This window comes from Uloborus diversus, chromosome 10 (genome assembly GCF_026930045.1).
Source record: "Uloborus diversus isolate 005 chromosome 10, Udiv.v.3.1, whole genome shotgun sequence".
NCBI lineage: Eukaryota > Metazoa > Arthropoda > Arachnida > Araneae > Uloboridae > Uloborus > Uloborus diversus.
The window spans coordinates 20296107-20319763 of NC_072740.1; positions in this window are offsets into that span (position 1 = coordinate 20296107).

Here is a 23657-nt window from a genome sequence, read left to right on the forward strand (position 1 = left end):
TATGCTCGGAATAATTGTATATGGAGTATGATATTCAACTGCTTAAAAAAAAAAGGAAAACGAAAACCTTTATTAGAGACACATATACATAGGGTGGGCATATCGTCATAATTTTTCCTCTCACTGAAACACATTGTACTCATTTTAATGTAAATGTGTTTTTGTCCGCATATAGTTGAATCGATTTATTTATTATTACTTTTTTGTGTTTTTATAAATACTGTTACTTTAAAAAAGATAATGATCTCAACGGGCATGTTTACACATCTGAAAAAAGATTTTAGAGGAACATATTGTTAAACACTAGTATTGTACACTCGAACGTATATGAATTACGAGATTCAACGCATTGTTATAAGTGGACAATAGTCTGTCACAGAGGGTCAAATGTCAAATACAATCATTGCTTCATTTTTTACAGATACATATTTCCCGCTACTTATAAAAGCTCAAACAATATTTTAAATAGCAATTAATTAATTATTTTATGATTAAAGAAGATTCAATAAATTGTGTCACGCTTGATTATATATGATGATGGTTTATACATCTACGTAAACAGCAATAATAGACATGTTTACTAAAAAACCACGCGATCCCACACCTGATTTGGTAATTTTATTGGACAAATGCTTCAAAAAATTACGGAAACTTTTATGAATGGAAGAGAAGCAACAGTTGCCAACCTTTGATACAAAAGTTCAAAAGTCGTTACATGACATTTACACTTACTTTAACAATTACAGAAGGTGAAAAAAATTATAAACTTACTTTGAAAAGTCCATAAAAAGGTCCATGTTAGGGTTTTGATGATTATTCACAATATTTAACGCAGTAACATACACGAAACTTAACTAGCGGTTCACCACACGTGATATCAACATGAAACTGTGGGATCTTCGCATTCGCATACGGGACAGCAAAGCAAAGGGTTAAAGCCCTCGATCTAAAGTCCCGCGAACCCAAACGGGGAACCATGTCTGAGGGGGGAAGCAGGCAAGTAACGGAACTCAGGGGTAACAAAAGGGGAGTGAGAAGAGTGGGAAATTCAGTGAAGGTATTGGGGGTCGCCAACCCCGGGTCTGTGAACTCTGATACAACTGCCCTCCTGTCTTTCTTCGACTTGGAGGGTGAGTTCAAGAAATTCATGGGAAGAAAGTGAAAGTAAGGGGAAGAAAAGAAGGTTAGTAGATTGGGCCAGTGGTTTTTGGAGTTACCGGGTAACCCTTAAAGAAATGTGGGGCTTAAGGGGTTATGAAGGACTTATTTTTTTCCTGGTTCAACTTACGGGCCATTCATACTTTCTTACCGATATTTTCTTTGTATATATATTTTTAAAAGTTTCATTTTCAAAAGTGTCATCATCATGTGGTAACATAACAGCCAGTATGTGTCAAGTGGCTGCTAGTTCTACAGTGTTTCCGCAAATGAAAAGACTGAATTATCAATGCTCTTATTGTTGTATGAAACACAGTATGGCGGATCATAAATTACCAGTGGAATCACGTTGAAGTCATAAGTTATTGGATATTTAATCCCTCATACCACTCTTTAGCCAGACGAAGAAGTTGCGAAAAAATTCACGAGAAAATAATAAAATAATAGAAAAAATGCAATAGTAGAAAAAAAGTGGCAGTAATAATAATTCTAATATACTTATGCTTATGCTACGAAAAATGTTCTTATTTTGGCACAGCTGAATTTTCACCGTGAAGGAAGAACAGTAATATTTTCAAAGAATTCGATGAAAAAAATTGTATGGAGGAATTGACGAGTAGTATAAGAAAATTATGTAACATACTCATTTGAAAAACATTTGCAAAAATTAAAATAGTTAAATTAATTTAAATTGAATGCCTAAGAAACAACACATCTAAAGAGGTGATATTAATTTGTAATTAAAACGAAATCCTATGTTCAAATACAAAGACGGGAAAAAAAGAAATTAAATAATTATTAAGAAACAGTAAAAAGGACGTTGCCAAATGTACCCAATGTAGAATAAATCATTCTATTTTGTAATCTTTTGTTATTTACAGTAAAAAAAAGTGGGCACACGTGAACAATTTTTTTCATTTCTGAATTTCTCAGAAAATATTATCAATTTCTCACAGCAAAAAGGTCCCCATAATTGAATAGTATTTTCTTTGTGCCATGGATTTTTTTCAGATTTTAAAAAAATATATTTTTTACTTTATAGAATTTTTTAAAAACGTCTTTAATTGTTCACATGTACTCCTATAGGGGGCACATGTGAACAAGCTTAGGTCACATGTGAACACGATTAAAAAATGCAAGACGAGCATCATATTTCAACGAAAAACTCGTTATAATGAAGCATATACGTATATGCCAAATATATACAAGGGTTTGTAACCTACACTGTGTCAGTTTGAATTGTACCGTAAGTGTCATTTAGAAAATCTTTTTTCCGAATTATATAACTCTGGCCACTGTCAAATTTCAAGTTTCAAAGCATGTTCTATTCATTGGATCAATAAGAAAATAACTAACACAAGACAACAATAACAAAAATAATAACAATACGCAATACAAAGACACTAAACAAAACAAAGAATATTTTATTATGTAAAGTTGATTCTTGTTATAAAGTGCGTTTAAACTTCATACATAATATGATGATGAATTTTAAAATTATTCTTAACTTCAATTTTTAGTGCATTTTCCTTGAAAATATTGTGTACCACTAAATTTTTGGCCAACTATTTGGTAACTAAAGAATTAAAAAAAAAATAATGAAATAAATAATTAATAATTACGGAATAATTATTAACAATAAATTTACAAACTGATTGCAGCAAAGTAATAATTATAAATCTTTACATATCTTTTAACACTTACCCCTACATGTTGTGTTCACAATTGCATCGTCGTCTACTTTAGAACTAATGTTCAATAATAAAGAATTTTAATTTAATTACAAAATTTAAATAGTCATAAATTTGCGTGAAGTTCTTATAATGGTTTGCAATAGTTAAATTTAGCTAATTAGTTTAAAACATGTTTTTACACAAAGAAGAGAGTGACAAAAGTACATCAGCATCTGCAAAAACAAAGAAGCCGTCACCACAGAATGGGCAGAACATGGCTCCTTTCTCTGAAAGTTTGGTTAAGAAGTAATGCTTGTATTGCCATTACCTGAGAATGTTTTAAGATTTTTTGGTTGACGTTATCCTCGTAAAACATACCATTTCACATGTGCCCCCTTTTCTTCATAAATTATTTTAAAAGGAACTTTTTTTTTCAGAGTGTTCGTTGAAATTTCGATTAAATAAACTTAAAATGACGAAAACTTGAAGAGAAAGACGATTGATTTTTGAAAGAATGCATGCAAATCCTGCTAAAAATCTATTTAAACGAGCTGATGTGTGCATCACATGACTTCCTTCTACACCAATTTAATGCTATTTCCCTATTATTGCAATTTTAATGGGATTCTCTCTCTAACTCTTTAAATATCACTAGCAAGGGCCACATTGAAAGCAGATTAAAAAAAAAAAAAAAAAAATCGCCAAATTTTTCGCCAAGTTGGCGACAAAACTTGGCAACCAAAAGACTGGCGATATATCGCCAAGTGACCGCCAAATTATAACACCACTTGAGTTTGCATCGAAATTAACAATGATTTCCCCCCAAAAAGGTGCAAAAGACCCCTTTAGAAACACCCGAATGCAACCAAAATAGGAGGTGCACAACTAGACCCCACTACGAGTCTATGTACCAAATTTCAACTTTCTAGGACATACCATTTTTGAGTTATGCGAGATACATACGCACATACGCACATACGCACATACACACATACGCACATACATACAGACGTCACGAGAAAAGTCGTTGTAATTACCTCGGTGATGGTCAAAATGGATATTTCGCGTGTCTATACATTCTTAGGCACTTTTCCGCATGTGGTCGAATCGAAAAAAAAACTCAACATTCATTTGGGGGTGAGCAAAATGGAAATTAAGGGCGATTTTTGAGTGAAAATTTTTTCGCGAATACAATACTTCCTTTTTTGTAAAAGGAAGTAAAAAAATTCCTGCAATATTTTAAAGAAAAAGTCCTATAACTGCATCTATCTCACACACACAGTTGACAAAAAAAAAAAAAAAAAATCTCTACTCTCATGTTTCTGACATGAAACACAAGCCAGGTCTGTAAAAGAATGTCCGACCGTGCCTCGTCAATCAAGGCCCTACGAGCTGTGTTTTGCCCAAATCAGTCTTAAGCAGTGAAATTACATTTGGTTGCCCCAGTTCCGCGTTGTCCTTTCTATTCTAAACCTAACTTCTTCTTATTCCACCCATGATCATGGAGGGCGAATGAAAAATGTACAGTGGCGTGTTGAACCATGTTGTTATGTTCAGTTTAGTAGGATAGTTAAATGTTGGTATGCATCTTTCCAACACTACAATGAAATCCTTAATTAAATTTCAATCAAGAAAATACGGTAACCAACCAATGTTGAAGAAATGTTTTACAGAATAAAAATCAGTGAATCATTTATTTTTATTCTGTTATAGACTGTAAGCTTTGCGGTAGAGAAATGGAAATCATGTAGGCAAAAGACTACTAAGTGGCAACCAAAATAACTTATGTGTCAAATTTTGTGAAAATCACTTCAGTAGACTTTGTGTAAATGTAGGGGACATATGTATAGGACATATGTAACTTTTCTGGATCAATATGATCCAGAAGATATTGTAAACTATAACAATTTTCAATTAAAAAATGAGTCGAGCAAAAGTATTATAGAATCATAATATTCAGCAGTTGAAGTCAGATGTACTTCGTTTGCGATGTTTGGAAAGAAATTACAGAATAATTGTTAAACAATGATTTTATTTATTTATTATTTTTTTAATTTTTTTATTTCATTTTATTTTATTTTTGTTTATTTATTTATTTATTTTTTTTTTTTTTTGCCAATACTAAGATTCTAGTGCTTCAATAGAATGAAAAAATAATGATTGACAAAAACTATTTATTTGCAAATTTATAAAATAAATTTAAAGTTTTGATCACACATAAGTCCCATATGGCTTAAAGAGCTAAGGATTTTAATCAGGGTGTAGCGATGTAGGCATCAACGTAGTGCACCCCGGGTAACGCTAAATCTGCTGCAGCGATTGCCCCGAGGAGACTCCCAACTGTTGCGTAAGTACATACACCATCAATTATCGAACTAAAGACATCCTTAAAAACCAAAGCATTACGGAAAAAAATAATACTACTTTAAAAAACTAAAAAACACGCTTTAGTAGCAAAATTAACTAAAAAGTTAAAAATAAACTTTGGATGACAACTATATAAAGTAATTGACGAATAACATAATTTTACTGTAATAGAAAAAAGCGTGAGGGACTTCTTATCAGTTGTCTTAAATTTCTTCCACTAGTTATCCATGCAAAAATTGAAATAGGTAGCCCCCCCACGCTTTTTTTCTATTACAGTAAAATTAAGTGTTTAGTCAATTACTTTATATACTTGTCATCCGAAAATTATTTTTAACATTTTAGTTCATTTTGCTACTAAAGCGTGTTTTTTTAGTTATTTAAACTATTATTTTATTTGTACGAATTATCTTTAATGATTCACAAGGGGGGGGGGGGATTACGCAGACTACGCTATAGACATTTTTAGGGGAGAGGGTATTTTAAAGCGATTTTTTTGGATGATTCCAATTGGGGGGGGGGGGACTCTTAGAGGGATGGACACCTCCAAGATTGTGGATTTAAGATTCTAGTTTTTGTACTCAAATAATCAAAAATTGTTTGTATTTTTTATTTCTGAAAAATATAAAGTCCTTATTACTGTTTTTTTTTTCAAATAAGATTTAGATACTAAATATTGCTAACACTTGTAACTCTTAAATGATATCTTTGTGCATGTGTTCGATTTTTATAATGGAATGTATCTTAGTGTTCTATTGCATTGTTTGTATCAGACATTTTGAATGTTTTCTGGTAAATTCATGTGCAAACATTGTTACACTCCGCAGCTCTGATTTGTAGGTTGTAAGTAATTCTAATAAGCCACTGGTTATTTGTCCAAAGGAAAGTTGAACCCACAAACATACAAGTTAATCTAATAAAAGCGTGTTAGAATAAACTAATAACTTATCGTTAATAAATTAATTTGATTATATAATATTGCACTGTCATCGGGTCTGAGGTTGCATTCCAAATTTTAAAAGAATCCGACCACAAAAAGTGGGCGAAAATTGAGTTGAAAGATTATAAATTTAATTTCGTTGTAGATGGGATTAGAACGCACGCCCAATGGTTCACGGAGGTGGACGTCAGCGAAGACCCGTGGCTTAGACCTCTCGGCCACGAACGCTCATAAAGTGGAAGAATGTACTAACAGTAATAAGCCACTAGATCTTAGTTCTAAGGAGAGTTACTCACAAACATACAAGTGAAGCTAATAAAAGCGTTTTAAAAATGGAAGTGTTTGTCCACAGGGAAGTCCCCGGGATATCTCGAGAGATTCTCTGCAGTTGCCCACTTTCGTATGATAACCGAGCATGACTACCAGCAGGCCCACGTCCACCGCATCGGACTAGCTGCCAATGACGTGTACCCTCTTTGCCGGACGTCCAGGATGGACATTGAACACTAACTCACCTGCCAAGATCTTCTTCCCTTGACAAACAACTTGACTTAGCGACGTTGGGAGGTTCGACGTCGATTCACCAAAAAGCCACGGACAGGCGTTGGATAAACGAAACTAGGATTTCAATTATCATTGAATGTATTTACCAAACGTGAGCAGCTTTGGAACAACGCTTCAAAATAGTGATTCTATTTTACATACAAGTAATTGAAACAAACTGTAATTTATCATCATGCATGGCACGACAACTCAGAGTGTGCTGAGCCTTTCTGTACCAGTTGTTTCCAGCCTCCTTTATTTATAAGCCCCTCTAGTTCTTAAACCAAAAGACAATACAATCATCTTCCACAGTACATGAAATACACCGCCAGCTCAGTCAGTTGACTGAGCTGGCGGTGTATTTCATGTATTTCTGCCTTAGCCCTGGCTATAGGGCGGTAACTTACTGAATACATCTTTCACAGTATCTACCCAGCGCAAGTTTGACCCAGCCGTCTAATACAATATGGTTTGGCCGTTTAAATTTTTTCTTCAGAATGCTGGTAGTAAAATCAAATATATGATGTAGCATAGAAAAAAATCTCCAGCAGTTACAATGAACTAAATGATTATTTACTTTTTAGCAAGACTGAAAATGTTCAACGGTGTCACAACAGATAAATAAATAAATAAAAAAAAATACATGCCGCTTTGGCACTGCAATTACAATATTTCGCGCTAAAAGCGATTTAAAAACAAAACAAAAAAAAAAAAAAAAAAAACGTTATGGGAGCTTGAGGTAAAATAAAACTGGCGGAGAGTGAAATAGTACAAAAATTTACTCTGTCAGTAATCTGAGCTATTTGCTACCGTAAAATGGTCCGCCAATGGACCACTTTTCGATGTTTTCAATGAAAATTCCGTCTACATCTTTGATTTAGAAATTTGTGGACAATGGTAGATGTACATCTCGTCTTTCGAATGAAATGTTTAAAAAAAAAATCTAAGTTAGAAAGCAAATTAAGGGGAATTTTTTCCTTGTGATCACAGTTGTACCCCTACGAGGTACAACTATAGCTCACCTCATTTTAACCTAGAATAACCATTGAAAACATGATCTGGCCTATTGTTGTCGGAGAATACAAGTTGTCCACCGCTTGAAACTGTATGCAGAATTTTTTAATCCATCATTTACCTCCTTTTTTTTCATTTTTTTAAGACTTAATCATCACTTGTCGTCTAGAATGAATAATAAAGTTCAATATGGTAAATGTAGGTATCGTTCTTTATTACCTGTTTATTTATTTCAAGTTTTTACTGTTTTTCAAACAAATGAACATTTTGTTGTTTGATACAATTGAATTTAAAGAATTTCTTTTCGAACCTTACCCCATGTAGGGGGCTAAATGACAAAAAAAAAATATATTTAATTTCATACAAAAATGCTGCAAATTATCAACAAATAAATACATAAGTAAATAAAATAAATATTTAAAAAAATTAAGAAAATTACTATCATGCAATTCATTATTATCTCTTTATATATTGTGATTTGAAAAGTAATTTCCAGTATTTTTTATTTAAAAAATGCAACTTCTTTTAACTATTTCACTATGCCCCACTTCCCCCAAAATGCAATTAATTTTATAATTTCCCCAAGCATTGATCTTGTAGAAAGACGAAACCCAGAGTATGTTTGCTTAATGTTCGAGTTTTTTTAAAATCCGGATTTCCAAAGATCCCATTTGAATAATTCATCAAAGGAATGCATTGCATCCTTGCTGAACAGTTTTAGTTTTAGTAGAATGTGTGAGATACATACATTTTGCTTAATTTACCACCATACTTCTACTTTTTTTCCCTATTGGATTCAAGGACTGTGCAGACCCTATACTTCATACATCTAGCTTACTCTTTGATGCTTATGCCTACTCAAGCTAAAAAAAAAAAAAAAAAAATTACAGAGTGGATTCAACAAAAGCTTTTTAATTAAAAAATCAATGCCAAATTGCAATGTTTTGTTTGTGAATAGTTTTTGCACAAAATAAAAAGGGGCGACAAAGCGAGGAATGTGTTTTTACAGTGATGAAAAAAACATTGTAGCCATTCTTCGTTGATCAATTGAAGACTGTTTGCATTAACTTTCAGCGAAGCGTTTTATATTCAAAGGGAAAAAAGGGGGAAACTTTTTTAAAAGCTTTTTGGAAAACCATTTCGTTTTGAATAAGTTTGAACAGTCCAAATATTACGCATAAAAAGTATTGATGTGAATCATCATTCGAGCTAATATTTACAGCAGTAGTTTTTTTTTTTTTAATTTGCATTGTTTTTCTCTGTCTGGCTGTTTTTAAATAATGATTGTAGATGGACAAATAGCAAAAAAAAAAAAAAAAAAAACTAAAAAGAAGAAACTGAAACATAATTGTGTACACACAATTTATTGTTTTAACTATTATAATGTGATTGTGGAGCGTAAAATATGAGAACTAGGCAAAAAAAAAAAAAAAAAAGGAATAATAATAATAAAGGAATTATTTAAGTATTATACAAGAAGGAATTCATACTTTCATTTAAGAAAAAAACAGTGGAAAAAGTTTGACAAAATGATATATACATACATAATATGCATCTATTATTTCATTACAATTTTTTTTTTCAATAATCAAAAAATATTTCATTAGAAAAATATCTATGTAGCAGGCTTGGAGTCAATTACGGGGGAATGTAATCGATTACGATTATGATTACGGGCACAATAAAAGGGGGATTACGATTACGATTACGATTATAATCCTCTGGCAAAACATAATTACGATTACAGCAACTATCCGATTATGTAGAAAATGTAATCGATTACGATTATAATATGCCGATTATGATTTTGATTACGATTACCGACTTATATTATATTGTATATATATCACCCATTTGCATCAACAACGTGATAGTTGAAAATTATGATTTTTGATTTAATGTTAAAGAGATAATCGCAACTACCGTGTAGTATTAACTTAAAGGTTATTTATTTTGTATTATTGCGCTGTTGCAGGGAAAGAGCAATATATAAAACATAAAAAAAAATCTAGAAAATTCAAATTGCGTACCTTACACAATGCCACAATGACTGTACAGGTATAGGCACACTCTTATTCAAATGGATACACAGTGCATATTGTTTTTGACTCGTCTGTTCATTATTATTTTGCCATTGCAGTAGTTCTGCCTTAGCCCTGGCTAAGGGCAATGGCTTATTGCTAAATTGCTCAACATTTTATAGCTTATTATTTCTGAAAATTGTGTGGTATATTTCATCATTGTACTCTCAATTATTTAATATATTACCAATTAATTTAATGCGCAGCTATTCAAAAAAAAAAAGAACCTCCTATGGATCTTTATGCAGAAAAACTGCAATGTAATAAAATACGCGGAAATTGTAACTAAAAAATACGGAACTAAACAATTGAAATTTAAAAAAAAAAAGGAATTAAATGCATTTAAGTGTAATTAATACTTCAAAGATGTCTGTTTTTTTCTCTCTCTCTCTCTCTCATTCTTTGAGAAGTGAAAAAATTCCAGCAATGCTAAACAATCGTTGAACTGGAGCACATGACGCAGAGGTGAAAAAATATTTGGGTAGTATTATTTTTAGCAAAAAGATACTTCTGAGTGTTAGACCCCTACAACTTGATTTCATTTTTGAATCACTCACGTACCATATAAATTGCACTTTTACAAGCGCTAAAAGGCTTCAACTTAACACTTATAAAAAAAAAAAAAGATTGGACATAACATATTTTTGCTATGATTTCCACTTTTTTGTCATACAGCTATTTTTTTGCATAAATGAGTATTTTATAATGATATTTATACATCAGAGTTTTAATGCAACAGTGAAGTGCAATTTTTCTCACTTTAAAAATGTAGCTTAAAAGATAATTAAAGTTCAAAATTTGTGTTAATTCCTTGATACAATAAAACGAAAACAAATTTTATAAAATCTGTCAATGCAAACTTTTTACTTTTATACATACTCATTAATTAGAGATAATCAGTTGTAAACATATGAACATACATTTAAGATGAAACTATGCGAGGATCTTATTCACCAGGGTTTAAATTAGATGTTATGTAGGAAAAAGTAAATGCAATACGTGTAGAGGCAAGAATACTTAAAGAATCACTGAAACACAAATGCGAATTCAGTTTTCGTTTGACAAAATCTTTTTTCAGTCATTCACTACTTTCTCATGAAAGTATAAAAAAAACAAAAGCATTTTGTTGCGCAAAACTTAGTTGTACTTTTGATATCATTGTACTTTTCTGCTAAAATACGATTTTGAGGCGGCAATGTGCTTCGCTTGATTGCCTAACATTGACAGATGAAAGGGAAACTGATGAATGACCAATTGTAGGAATTTGGGAAGACGTTCCCAGGAAGCCAAGAAGTGCAAAAGCGCCCACAGGGTACTAATTGCACTAAACACTTTAAGATGGGGCTCGATTTATGACTCTTGTTTGCAAACAGGGACGAGTGGGGATGAGCACTGAATAGTCGTTTAAAGAAAGAAGTTGTTTTCAATGTTACTATTGCACTATATGTTATCTTTCCATACATTAATAAAAGGGATGCTTAAATGTTTTCTCTTTTAGAAAGTCAAGATTACACGATTACAAGGGGAAATTACGGATTATTTTACTTAGATTACAGTTACAATTACGCATGAAAATCCTGATTGTGATTTCGATTACGATTACGGCAGTATTTCATCGACAGATTACGATTATGATTATGATTACACAAAAACGTAATCGATTACTCAGATTACGATTACGTAATCGGCGATTACTCCAAGCCTGCTATGTAGGGTAAGTGATCTAGTTGTCGGCCGGTCTCCAGTAGTCGGCCACAAGGGCATAAAACTACTTGTAAATATTATATGCATAACTCAAAATCGGATATGACGCATTCCCACATTTATTTACCCCTGTTCCCAATTATCATCCAATAACAGTAGAGTTGTTGGAATTTTTTTGAAGTAGTAACGAGTCATTTTATTTCAAATGATGAGCCCGTCATCCTAGTTTGCGATTCTGCTTATTTTTTTGTTAAGAAGACACATCTTCTTAAAATGTTAAGTACCCTTCATTTATTCATTATATTCATTATCCTGCAAATTTGATTTTACTTTTGTTTTAATGGATTGTTTTTTTCATCCAAACAGTATGTTATACAAACTCCACCTTAGACTCAATTGCTTTTAAAGGAGTGGCCGACCATTGGGTGTGGAATTTTATTTCACTTCCAGTAGTCGGCCATTGCAGTTCTACCACTGGTTTTATGCTGCTTGGTTGATCTACCCAGCAGTCGACCACGTTCTTAATCTAGATTTTTTAAGGTTTATTAAATAGTAATTAAAATAATGTTTATTTCTCTAGTGTTTATTTTAATTTAGAATTCTCGAAAAAAAAGTTTTGTACATTCAGTCCATCGTTGCGTTTAGAATAAAAGTTCTGATACTCAGCGTGTCATTACCAATAGGTGATTTATCGTTTTTCTTTACAAAACATCTAACATTGATGAAATTCATAAAACAAATGATTTGATTTCAATTGGTATTCATTCGGCAATTAATAATTATTCTAATTGTAGGGAATAAGGATGTGATAGTTCAATAGTTACGTTAGCTCAAGTGTTATTCTTTCTATTTCTCATTATGCTAAACTATTTGCTTCACCAAAGGTTCAAGAAGCCTGTATTTTATTAAGGCTAATTATTTCAAATGTTGGTAAAACTTCTTATTACTACTTTTTTTTCTATAACCAAATATTTCATTCATTCTTCTCTAGTAAATCAAAATTTATTTCTTGTTTAAAATAGTGCTGACTTAGCTTCGAAATTGCATTACGTAGCAGAAAATTCCATTTTAGTTCATTCATCTATTACTAATATTCTCGTTGAAAGTTGTAAGATTATCTTCATGATAACCCCATTTAAAATTACCTACATGAAGACCTGTCATTTGGGCAATCAGGGGGCGGGGGCGGGGGAGAGGGTGCAATCGACTTCTCTGGATTTTTAAAACATAATGTAATGATCCATTTTCGATTGTATTTTGATGCTTTTTTCCTCTAAAATGCATTGAATTCATAACCTTGCCCCCCCCCCTCCCCGAAAAACTTTAAAAATATGGGCCTGCCTACAAAAATTATCTTACTCAAGTTCGTTCACAACGAAGTACCTTAGTTTTCATGATAAATTTTGCTTTAGCTGTGGCTTTGATTGCTAATCTTTTAGTATAATAGGAAATTGGAGCTGTTAGGGATAGATGAAATCTAGTAATGAAGCAGAACGTCAGATAGTTTCACATACAAAATTTAACTCAACTGTTCAAAATTTTATTTTTAACAATTAACTTATTACTAGAACGTATGAAATTCAAGATGAAAAGAAGTAAATACAATTTTTGAGGTAATTTAGGTTCCAGGTGAGGTTGGCGTTCCCATTAGCCACTTTTATAACATTAATGAGAGAGCTAACACTGTTATTTAATATTCACATGTGAACACACAACCGAATGTCATTGTTTGTTTTAATTTTTATTTTATCTGATATACCTTCAGGTCCCCCCCCCCCTTTGATATTCTTCTGAGAACCCCTAGACTCCCTCCCTGCCTCTCCCCTAGGTTGAGAGCCGCTGATGTATAAGTTAAATAATAAAAAATGTATTGCATGAGATGCATGTTCAAACTGGTTGCAGTTTGGAAGATAATATAAAGAAAAACGTTGCGAAGATATCAAGAATGCAGAAATCTTTGGCAATATCTGTAATAATTAATTTTCTAAGTACACTGCTGTGCTGTAAGTTTCGTATTCAATTTTGTTTAAATTTATGCCCTCCCACCTCATAAGAGCAATGAAAATGAAACGGCCGATTACTGGGCTCATACACGGCCGAGCACTGGATATCTAAGGCGACTACTGGAGCATTTTCTCGTATTAACAATAGTTTGGTTTTAAAAATAAAAATGTTTTTATTTCAGAAACAATTTATTGAATCATTATCAGAAAGGTATGGCCTAAAATTTTACAATGTTTTTGTTAGGTTATTGATTGCTGAAATTTATAGGTTAACAAAAATCAACAACCGATCTTTTAAATGGCCGACTACTGATGCTTTTACCCTACATATTTTTTTTTAACTTTGCCGCATGTAAATAAAAAAAAATATAATAAAAAAAAACAGAAAAGAAAATTTCCCACTTTTTTTTTTTTTTTTTTTTTGAAGGTAGAAATTTACTGCCCCCCAAAAACAAAAAATAATACTCCAATGAAAGCTTTTTTTTTTTTAATGCATTGTTCTTTCTTTATATTCAGCAATTTTCAAACAAAGGTTAAAAGAATAATTTGTTCATTTTGTAAAAAAAAGGTAACTTATCTTAACTATTTCACTTTCCCCACATTCCCTTACATTAATATTACAGGGGGATGCCTCCTCATTTTCTTGTATGTTGAGCACGCTTTTTGTCCCAGTGGAGGGGCTCTGTGTCCTTGAAATAGCTATTTTTAGCATTATTTTTGGCTGTTTGTGCTTTATTTACATTGATTTTTCATTTTACTTATGCTCAGCCTTACGTCATTTTTCAGTTTACAGTTATAAACCAATTTTCTCCATTCTGTGCAACTTAAATGGAAACTACGCTATTTTCATTTCCCTCATAAGAACATTTTCTGCCCATTTGAAGATGATTAAACATTTTCCCTTAATTTTAGACTGAAATACAGCTTCATCATACGGTCTATTTTTTATGAAACTAAACATTACGCTTAGTTTATCAGGAAAATACAGAACTTGTGCTAAGATCGAGTGAAACAGCTTCACTGTGAGCTACAATCTAAGAAATTTGTAGCAAGAGAATCTATTTAGTGCAGAGGTGCGTTTTGTAAAACTTTATTTAAATAACCAATTTTAAAAAGTAGACGAAAAAAAACTATGTTTTTTTTTTTTTTTTTTTTTTTGCAAACTTAAGGTATGGTAGACCGGAGCACGTTTACAAGGATTTTTTTTAATGATTTTTCTAATGTTTATGCTTTAACTTAGAAATTTTAGACATTGCGTTTTTATAAAGCAAAACTGAGTCAAAATTGGTACATTTAGTTGTTGCTCAGTTTGTGTTTTTAACCATTGAAAAAAATATTTTTGAGCTCAAGTCGGTTGCGTAAACTTGCTCCGGACACGGGGCACGTTTACGTATATTTATTTTGACACCCAAAACGGTTCTGTTAGTGTTTTGAACATAATGTCTTACCATCGTTAAAATAAAGCAAATTTATTACAGACGGAATACTGTATAAAGTTATAGCTGAAGGGACATGAAAACAACACTAAATGATTGATTGTAAGCTAAATGATAAGAATTTGTAACTTAATTAAAAATTAAATGGTGACTTTCAAAACTAAATAGCCTGAAAATACTAAAACAGTTTGAGACAATTCGGAGCGAAGAAAGCATCAGGTTCACACTTAAGTAAGACACAGTAAGAACGTGCGTAAAGGTGCTCCAACGTCAACGCGTAAACTTGCCCCGTCGCCAAGATTGGATTTATTTCTAACGTGCAAAAAAAATTAATAACATTTCAGTTCATACGAATACAAGTCTCAAAAAAAGATAAAATTCTGCAAATTTTTATATATTTGTTCTTTCTTAACGAAGTATTATTTGTCCTCAATAAGCTTCAAAACGTTCAACACAAAATTTACTCAGCGTAGTAAAAAACAGATTTTCCTTTCCGCATGCTAAACTGAAGCTCAACTGGAGCTTAAAAACTTGTGATAATATTTGCTAGGGAGCAGCATCAATCTGTTATGACTGTTGGAGCTACATTTATAATTCGTTTTGAGAAAAGGGCACTACGCAAACATGCCCCATACGTAAACGTGCTTCGGTCTACCCTAACTACTTTTAAATTAGTAAGTAGATTTATACATACATGCATTAAATGACATTAAATCTTTTACTATAAAAAATATTTCTATACCACGAGAATTTCCTCTCAGACATGCTCAGAAAAGTACTTTATACTAAAAAAATTACTTATTTATATTTTGTAAATGCATTTCATGCAAGTTTGTATCTCGAGCAAATTTAGAGCTATACTGACGTGCTAAGCACAAAAGTCATGTTTGAAAAATTGAATTGGGGTCTTCAAATGGTTCGCTGTCACACATTTCATCTAAATACAATGTTTTATGGTCATTTGTGTATGGGAAATATTTTTCAAAAAATCTGAAAAAGTTGCATCTGAATCAAATTCATGGAGGTGCAAAACTTTAAACGGGAATTGCTCATTTCGTACTCAAATGCAGATACGACTTTTGCGCTTAGCACAACAGTATAATGCAACTCGCTCACTGATTATTTCCCATAAGGAGCCCTGTACAAATTTGTGATGAGCAAGAAAAATTTATGAACCACACGAAGCATAGGGGAGGGTGGCCCAAAGCGGGCAGGTTTTCGAAGAACGCTCGAAAATTGTAGTTTTTGAATTTTTATCGCAATAATTTCGGTTTTATTTCCTAGCAGGGTTCTCTTGAACTTCAAAATAGAAAGCGATTTTCATATTATTTCAAACCCAATATTTATTTATTATCAAACTTTACAAACATTTAAAAAGCTCGTTTTGCCCTACCAGAGAGCCCAAAACGGGTAAGCTTAAACAATTGTGATTTGGTACATTTGCCAATCAAATATGATATTATAAATGATTAAATAGCTGATTAGCTACCTGCCATTATAATACAAAAATATATAAAACAGTTGTACTTATCCAATTTAAAGTCAGCACATTTGTTTAGAAAACATAAAGAAATAACTGATTAAATTAATAGACTAATTAATTGCCATCCTAAAAAATAACTTTTAACTGTTATACTTATCCTATTGAAATATAAAATCTAAGTTAGCACACGGGTCAAGAAATTATAAATAAATATATGATTAAATCCTATACCCGCTTTGCCCGAAGGTACGTTTTTTATTTAAATAATTATGACACTAAATTTAAAAAAGAAACAAACGAAATGAATATCGTAGTTTGTAGGTGGGTGGTGTCAGAATAACGTAATGTTAGTGACAATGAAAAAAATAAGCTGGTCTTCGACTTATCACAAGTAACAAAATTTCATTTTTTTCAGAAATGTCTATTTTTTTATTTTAAGCCTGGTTGCGCCATGCCGCTTCACTGCTGCTTCGCTGGGACTGATAACAACTCGGGGGTGTTCATGTAAACCCAACATACGTATGCATTGTCGCTTACACACCATGGGCGGGGGGGGGGATACGAAGGCTTATGCGCTTTGAGCCTCCCTACCCTAAATGTTTTTTTTTTCCGTCTTCAAAATACTACATATTTAGTTCAATTTAGCAATTTCTGTTTTATTTTGCAAAAGAATTACCTGTATGAGGAAGACCCTTACCCAAATCTACGAAAATTTCATCTTACTCAATTAGTCATTCAATATGTGTCTCTTGAATTTCGGTAATAAGCATAGAGTTCTTTATTTTAATATATAGAAACACATACATACGCAAAATATATCGAGTAAAATGAGACTTTTGGCTAGTCATAACTTTTCAAATAGTTCCAAAAATTGACTGATTGGTCTCAAGATTCGCTACCATACAACTAAGTTCATTCAAAAAGTAAAAAAAAAAAAAAAGCAAGCAATTTCCACATTTTGAAAGCCAAAGTATAATATTTTTATGTAATTGTTATTGGAGTTTATTTTTTGATATAAATAACTAAGTACAACCTAATTTGCAGTTAGGTATAATGAAATATTTGAGAATTTTAGGGTCATTAATGGCCAATTACGAGATATCAATTTATTAAAATAAACACTGGTTTATTGTTCTTTAGCTTTAATGTTGGAAAACACAATATTTACACATCTCCAAAACAAGGGTATAAATATATTTAAAATTAATGTAGTATAATTTTTAAACAACTTCAACATTTTTAACACAATCAATTTTCTTTCACAATTTACTTTTCACAGTTCTTAGTCAAAATTGTCCTTAATTGCTTTTGTTACATGGTCTCAAGAAATAAAAACAACATTATCAATCCATTTGCGAAAATAGTTTACAACGGAATAACGGCTCTCGAGAAAAGAAGTTAAATGAGCTTTAAATAATTTTGCACAGCACAAAATCTCTTAACAATTAACTCAAATATTAATATTTAAGCTGAACCGAAAGCCAAATTTAAATAAAACCTAAATTAAGTACCAAAGCTGTGCATAAATGTATAAATAAAAATTTCATGAAATAAAAAGTAAAAAGTCGTTGTACTTGGGAAATAGGAAATAAATGTCAAAAGAAAATTGGTGGAGACTGCAAAAACTAACTTGTGTTCAAGCAAACAAGATATAAACCAAAACGAAACCATCGACATTGCTTCTAACCAGCCTTTTTTTACATGATACCTTAGTGAAATTCCTTAATTTAAATAATTAAATTGTGAAAAATAATTTGCAAGTTGAAAACAATACATTCTAACATAAGAAACTCCATTAATGATTTCATGAAATCATCTATTGATACAAAGCTTTAAAATCAAACATTTCAGCAATGTATCATCATTTCGATACTAAGTACCGAAGCTTCAGAATACGGAAAACTTTATTTTTGTAACTGAAGGGATGCAGTTCAACAATCTTTGCGATTAGTTCATCGAACCACTGCACAAGGTGTTGCAGTAACGTGTGAACAGGATGTAGAGCGATTCCATCACCGCGCGTTGTTCGGTACATCAACCCTTTCCCCGTTATTTCTTTTTTTTTTTTTTCAGTTTAAGATTCAAACCAAATTTCAAAAGGTTTCTTCGGTAGTTGACAGTAGATTTAAGGGTTTAACTTAGGGTCTTGTTTGATAGTAAGGATCGATCAAAATGAAATTCCTTAAGTAAGTTAGGAAGAGTTGAAAAAATTAGGAAGAAGTTGTTCAATTTTTTTCTTTAAATTTCTTTTGTTCCACATATTGTCAATGATCCATTTCAAATTAATTAGCAATATGAATGTACTTTACTTCTTCAATAATCTGAACTTTGAAGTACTGATTGATTTTGCAATGTTAAATTTAAAATGTGTATTCTTTTCACACGCTAGTAGCAAGGACGATTAAATGAAGCTATGCCCTGTGATTTGCTTCATCCCAAAAAGCTTATTCCTGACGAGTTCAAGATTTAGCGACAGAAATCACCCTAAAATATGTTTAAAAATTTTGCTTCAGTTTTTGACTAAATTAAAGCAATCGAAAAACTGGTAAAATTTATGTAGTAGTTTATGCAATTTATTATTACAGAAATAGATTTTATAAGATATGAATGGCAACACTTCACTAAATTTTCTGAATTCAGCAGGTGAACCTCTTAGTATTGATTACATGCATCTACTCAAAAAAAGCTGGACAATTGGATGTTTTTGCCTACCGGGAAAAAAGAATAGTACATAGGCAGTATGCCGAGAAACTCTTCTAATAGTATTCACACAAAAATCTTATACCTTCCTAAGCATTGCGGTCGTCCCAGTGCTCGCAAATTCTGGCCAATCCTCACTGAATCTATTTTCATGATCGGACAATTCACAATAAAAATGTGAAGTATGGCGGAAAAAATCATTGTGATAAAAATAAAAGTAAATAGTAAGAGTTCCAGTAGTTGGCCATTTAAGACAGCGATTGCTGTTTTTTGTTAACCTGTAAATTTCAGCAGTCAATACAACAACAAAAACATTGTAAGGCTTTAGACTATACATTTCTGATAATAATTCACTAAATTGTTTCAAAAACTATTTTTATTTAAATAACTAACCTATTGTTAACACGAGAAAATGTTCCAGTAGTCGGCCATAGAAATCCAGTGCTCGGCCATGTATGAGCCCAATTGTCGGTAGTTTCATTTTCATTACTCTTATGGGGTATGCGTGAATACATTTAAACAAAATTTAATGCGAAATTTACAGCATAGCATTGCACTTACAAAATTAATTATTCCATTCATTGCGAAAGAATTCTGCATTATTGATGTCTTCGTAACGTCTATGCTCATATTATTTTTCAATTTGCAACCAGTTTAGATATGCATCACATGCAATACATTTTTTATTATTTATCTTCTACACCACTTACTAAAGTAATATCATATGCTGTGAATACAGAAATTAAAGAATGGAAAAGACTCGGATTTTTCGGGAAAGGAATTTTGAAAACATAAGAACGTAGATTCTGCACCCCCCTCCCTCCCCTGGTCCAAAAAGTTTTAACTGTGTATGCTAAGATAAAGACTGAATAAAAGAGTTGATAAAATTCATTACCGAAAAAGGGTGAATTAATGATCAATATGATTGACACTTGACTGGTTCATGTTCATCAGAATGAAACTTCAACATACGGAACATAAAATTAAAATTGTAATTTTGGAAACAATTTCACCTCAAAACAAAGCAAGTAAAATCCGTTCAAAAAGCATTTAAAAGATTGGCAATCGTTAGCACATCTAAAACAAAACGTAGGGGAAGGTGGGGTACCTCGAACCTATTTTCACTTTTCAATTTTTATTTTCATAATTATTTGCCAAATCCAAATACAAATACCTTTAGTTAAAATTTTATAATTTTTTGCACATCATATAAATTTCTTAAAAATTTATTTAACTTATTTCAATTACACTTTTAAGAAAAAACAGAAGAATGCAATTAGTACCGAGGTACACCACCGGTGGTGTACCTTGGGTCTTGGCATGGTGTACCTTGGACCAATGATTAACAAGTAAAGAAAATGATTTTCAGTAAGAACATCACTATTTATCAATCAGTAAACCACACATAATTTTAGAAATACATTTTTTATTTGTTTCAAAGATAAATAAAAATTTAGATCTTATTATCTTATTACGGTTCACTTTTTTAATAAAATGACAAGACGCTCTAGCTTCTGAAAACCATACTAAAGATTGTTTTTTCAAGCTACACTTATTTCTAACTAAGATTGTAATCGGATAAGTCAATTCCAAATGTTAAGTTCTCGTGCTGCCTTTCAGATCTACCAGTTAGTAATGGGTGTGGTAGCTTGAATATGATATCCTTTTTGTCAACTTCATAAAGGGTAGGATCTTCTCTGGTGAACTTCTGACAGTTTGGATCTTTCTTCAGATATTACACTTCATATTCATCATCAGCAACAGAAATAATATCTGCAAGAAAATACTTGATAGTTTTCTTGCCAGAGAATTTCACCAATAAAAAAACACCAATCTGAATATTGACGTTATCTGGATCTTCTTGCTCATTAAAATGATGATCTGAAATATCGGTATCCTCATATAAATCTTTGATATTCTCAGATTCAGACTCTGAGGAATAATAAAGTTTTCTTTTACCTGGCTTGGTTTGCTGTTTTAGTTTGCTTTACTTTTCTATTTCAAGATTCTCTTTCTCGGGTGTGTCGGTCAAAATACAAGACTTTCTTTTAGCAGTAGTGCCTTTGGATATGGCCTTATTTCTTCAGGAGTGACAAGGCTTGGCGAAGAAGTACTAGCTTCTGATGTTGACACACCAGTAAAATCATTTTGTGTGTTATTTTCTTGTTGCTTTTGCATTGAGAGATTAGTGACATTTGATAAGAGGAAATTAAAATCTTGAGAAATATTTTCATTCAGTATATGTAAGCCAGTGACCTTAAAGCAATTGATTATATTTGATAATATGAAGGCCAGTGGGAATGCTCGTCCAACTATTCCAACAAACTGGAGAACATGTAATTTTAGGATTTGTAATAACTATGCAGAAGTGTGTACCTTGGACCAGTCCAAGGTACACCACTTGTATTGGGTTTGAGGTACACTACTTGGTTATAAAAAACCAAAATAGCTGACCATCATGTTACAGTTAGACCTAACTTTGTTTCAAGCACATGGTGTTATAGCTAGAACAATACTGTATAATGCATGACCTTCATTTCAGAATAAACAATATTTGTTTTATAATAAAAAATACATAAAAGTATCTGGAAAAGCTTACTTTTGAATGGTATGTTTCTTTTTTTAATAATACTTCCATCTGATGAGCTTTCAACAAAACAGAAAGGTATGCAATGAGACGTCTAATGGCAAATACTTTAACTACACATGATGCTATTCAAATATTTTAATAAGCAGAGCTATAATCAGCCTAGGTCCAAGGTACACATATGTCCGAGGTACACCACTTACCCCTATCATAAAAAAAGACACTTGTATTGTGAAAAACTGGAGTAAGACGAATTATGTTGGTAGGTTCGTATTCTCAAAGTTTTTCTGGGGGGGCAGGGGGCAAAGGTGTGAATTCAGTGCATTTTATAAGAAAAATGCATCAAAATAGAAGCAAAAATGCAGATTTAAATTATGTTTTGAAAATACAGAGGGTCAACTGCCCCCCCCCCCCCCCCCCCACTGCCCTGCATATTGCCCAGATGACGGGCCTGTATGTGGGTAAATGGAAATTAAGAAATGGGGGATGTCATGAAAGTAATCTTACAGCTTTCAACAAGAACATTAGTAAGCAATGAATAAACTAAAATGGAGTATGTAGCAACGTAAAGCAACTTTGAAACCATGTTATTTTAAATTAAATTCGGCATACTTTTAAACAAGAAGTAAATTTTGATTTCCTTGTGAAGAAAACGCAATTAAATATTTGGTTAGAAGCAGTAATAAGAAGTGGTACCAACGTTTGGAATAATTTGTCTGAATAGAATACAGGTTTCTTGAACTTTTGGTGTAGCAAATAGTTTAGCAAAATGAGCAATAGAAAGAATAATCACAGGTTTAACGCTCATTGAAACAATTTGAGTTAACGTAACTATTGAATTCCTTACAATCCACCTCTTAATTCCTTACAGTGAGAATGTTTATTTATTGCTGATTAAATACTAATTGCAGTCTTATCATTTCTGTTATCAGTTTCATTAACGTATCATGATATGCTAAAAAGTAAAAAAATAAAAAAATAAAACGATAAATTACCATTTGGTAATGACAAGTTGAGTATTAGAACTTTAGTCTAAACGCAACTGCGGACTGAATTTACAACTTGTTTTTGAGAATTCTTCATAAAACCAACATTAGAAGCAGTAAAATGGTGAAACGACTCTATTTGTCAGAAAAAGTTAAGGCACAAAATTTAAACATATTCTTTTGAAGAAATCACGTTAGAAAGGGAATTTTTTACTCAAAAAAGCTAAATTGCCACTGTGTCAATACTTTATTTTAATTACTATTTTATGAACTTTAGAAAATCCATATTAAGTATGTAGTTGACTATTGGGTACACCAACCAAACAGTATAGAACCACTGGTCAATCAGCCATGGCCGACTATTGGAAATGCATAAGAACTCATTACCCAATGGTCGGCCACCCCTCTAAAAATAATTGAGTATAAGAAGGAGTTTATTTTGAAATTGAAACGTAATGTTATAAAACATTAAAACATAAGTAAAAGCAAATTTGCAGTAGAATGAAAAAAAGAAAGGTACTTAACATTTAAAGAAGACTTGTCTTCTTAACAAAAAAATAAGCAGAATCGCAAACTAGGATGATGAGCACACCATTTAAAATAACTCATTATTACTTAAATTAAGTAATAATGACTCATTACCACTTAATGAAAAGTAATTATAACTTCACTGTTATTGGATGATAATTGAGGACAAGTAAAGTAATGTGGGAGTGCATCATATCCGAATTTGAGTATTACACATTCTATTTATAAGCAGTTTTATGTCCCTGTAGCCGACTACTGGAGCACTTACCCTACATGGATATCACAAGATAGATTAAGGTATCCGACTGTGTTCGAAAACATTTTTTTGAAAAATAATTTGGAAACTTTTTTAAGACATATGTTTCAAGGCTATGGAAAAAAAATGTAAAATCAAGCTCTAAAAATATTATTTAAAAAAAATGGACAAATTTGAAGAAAAATAGCGAAAAAACAAGTC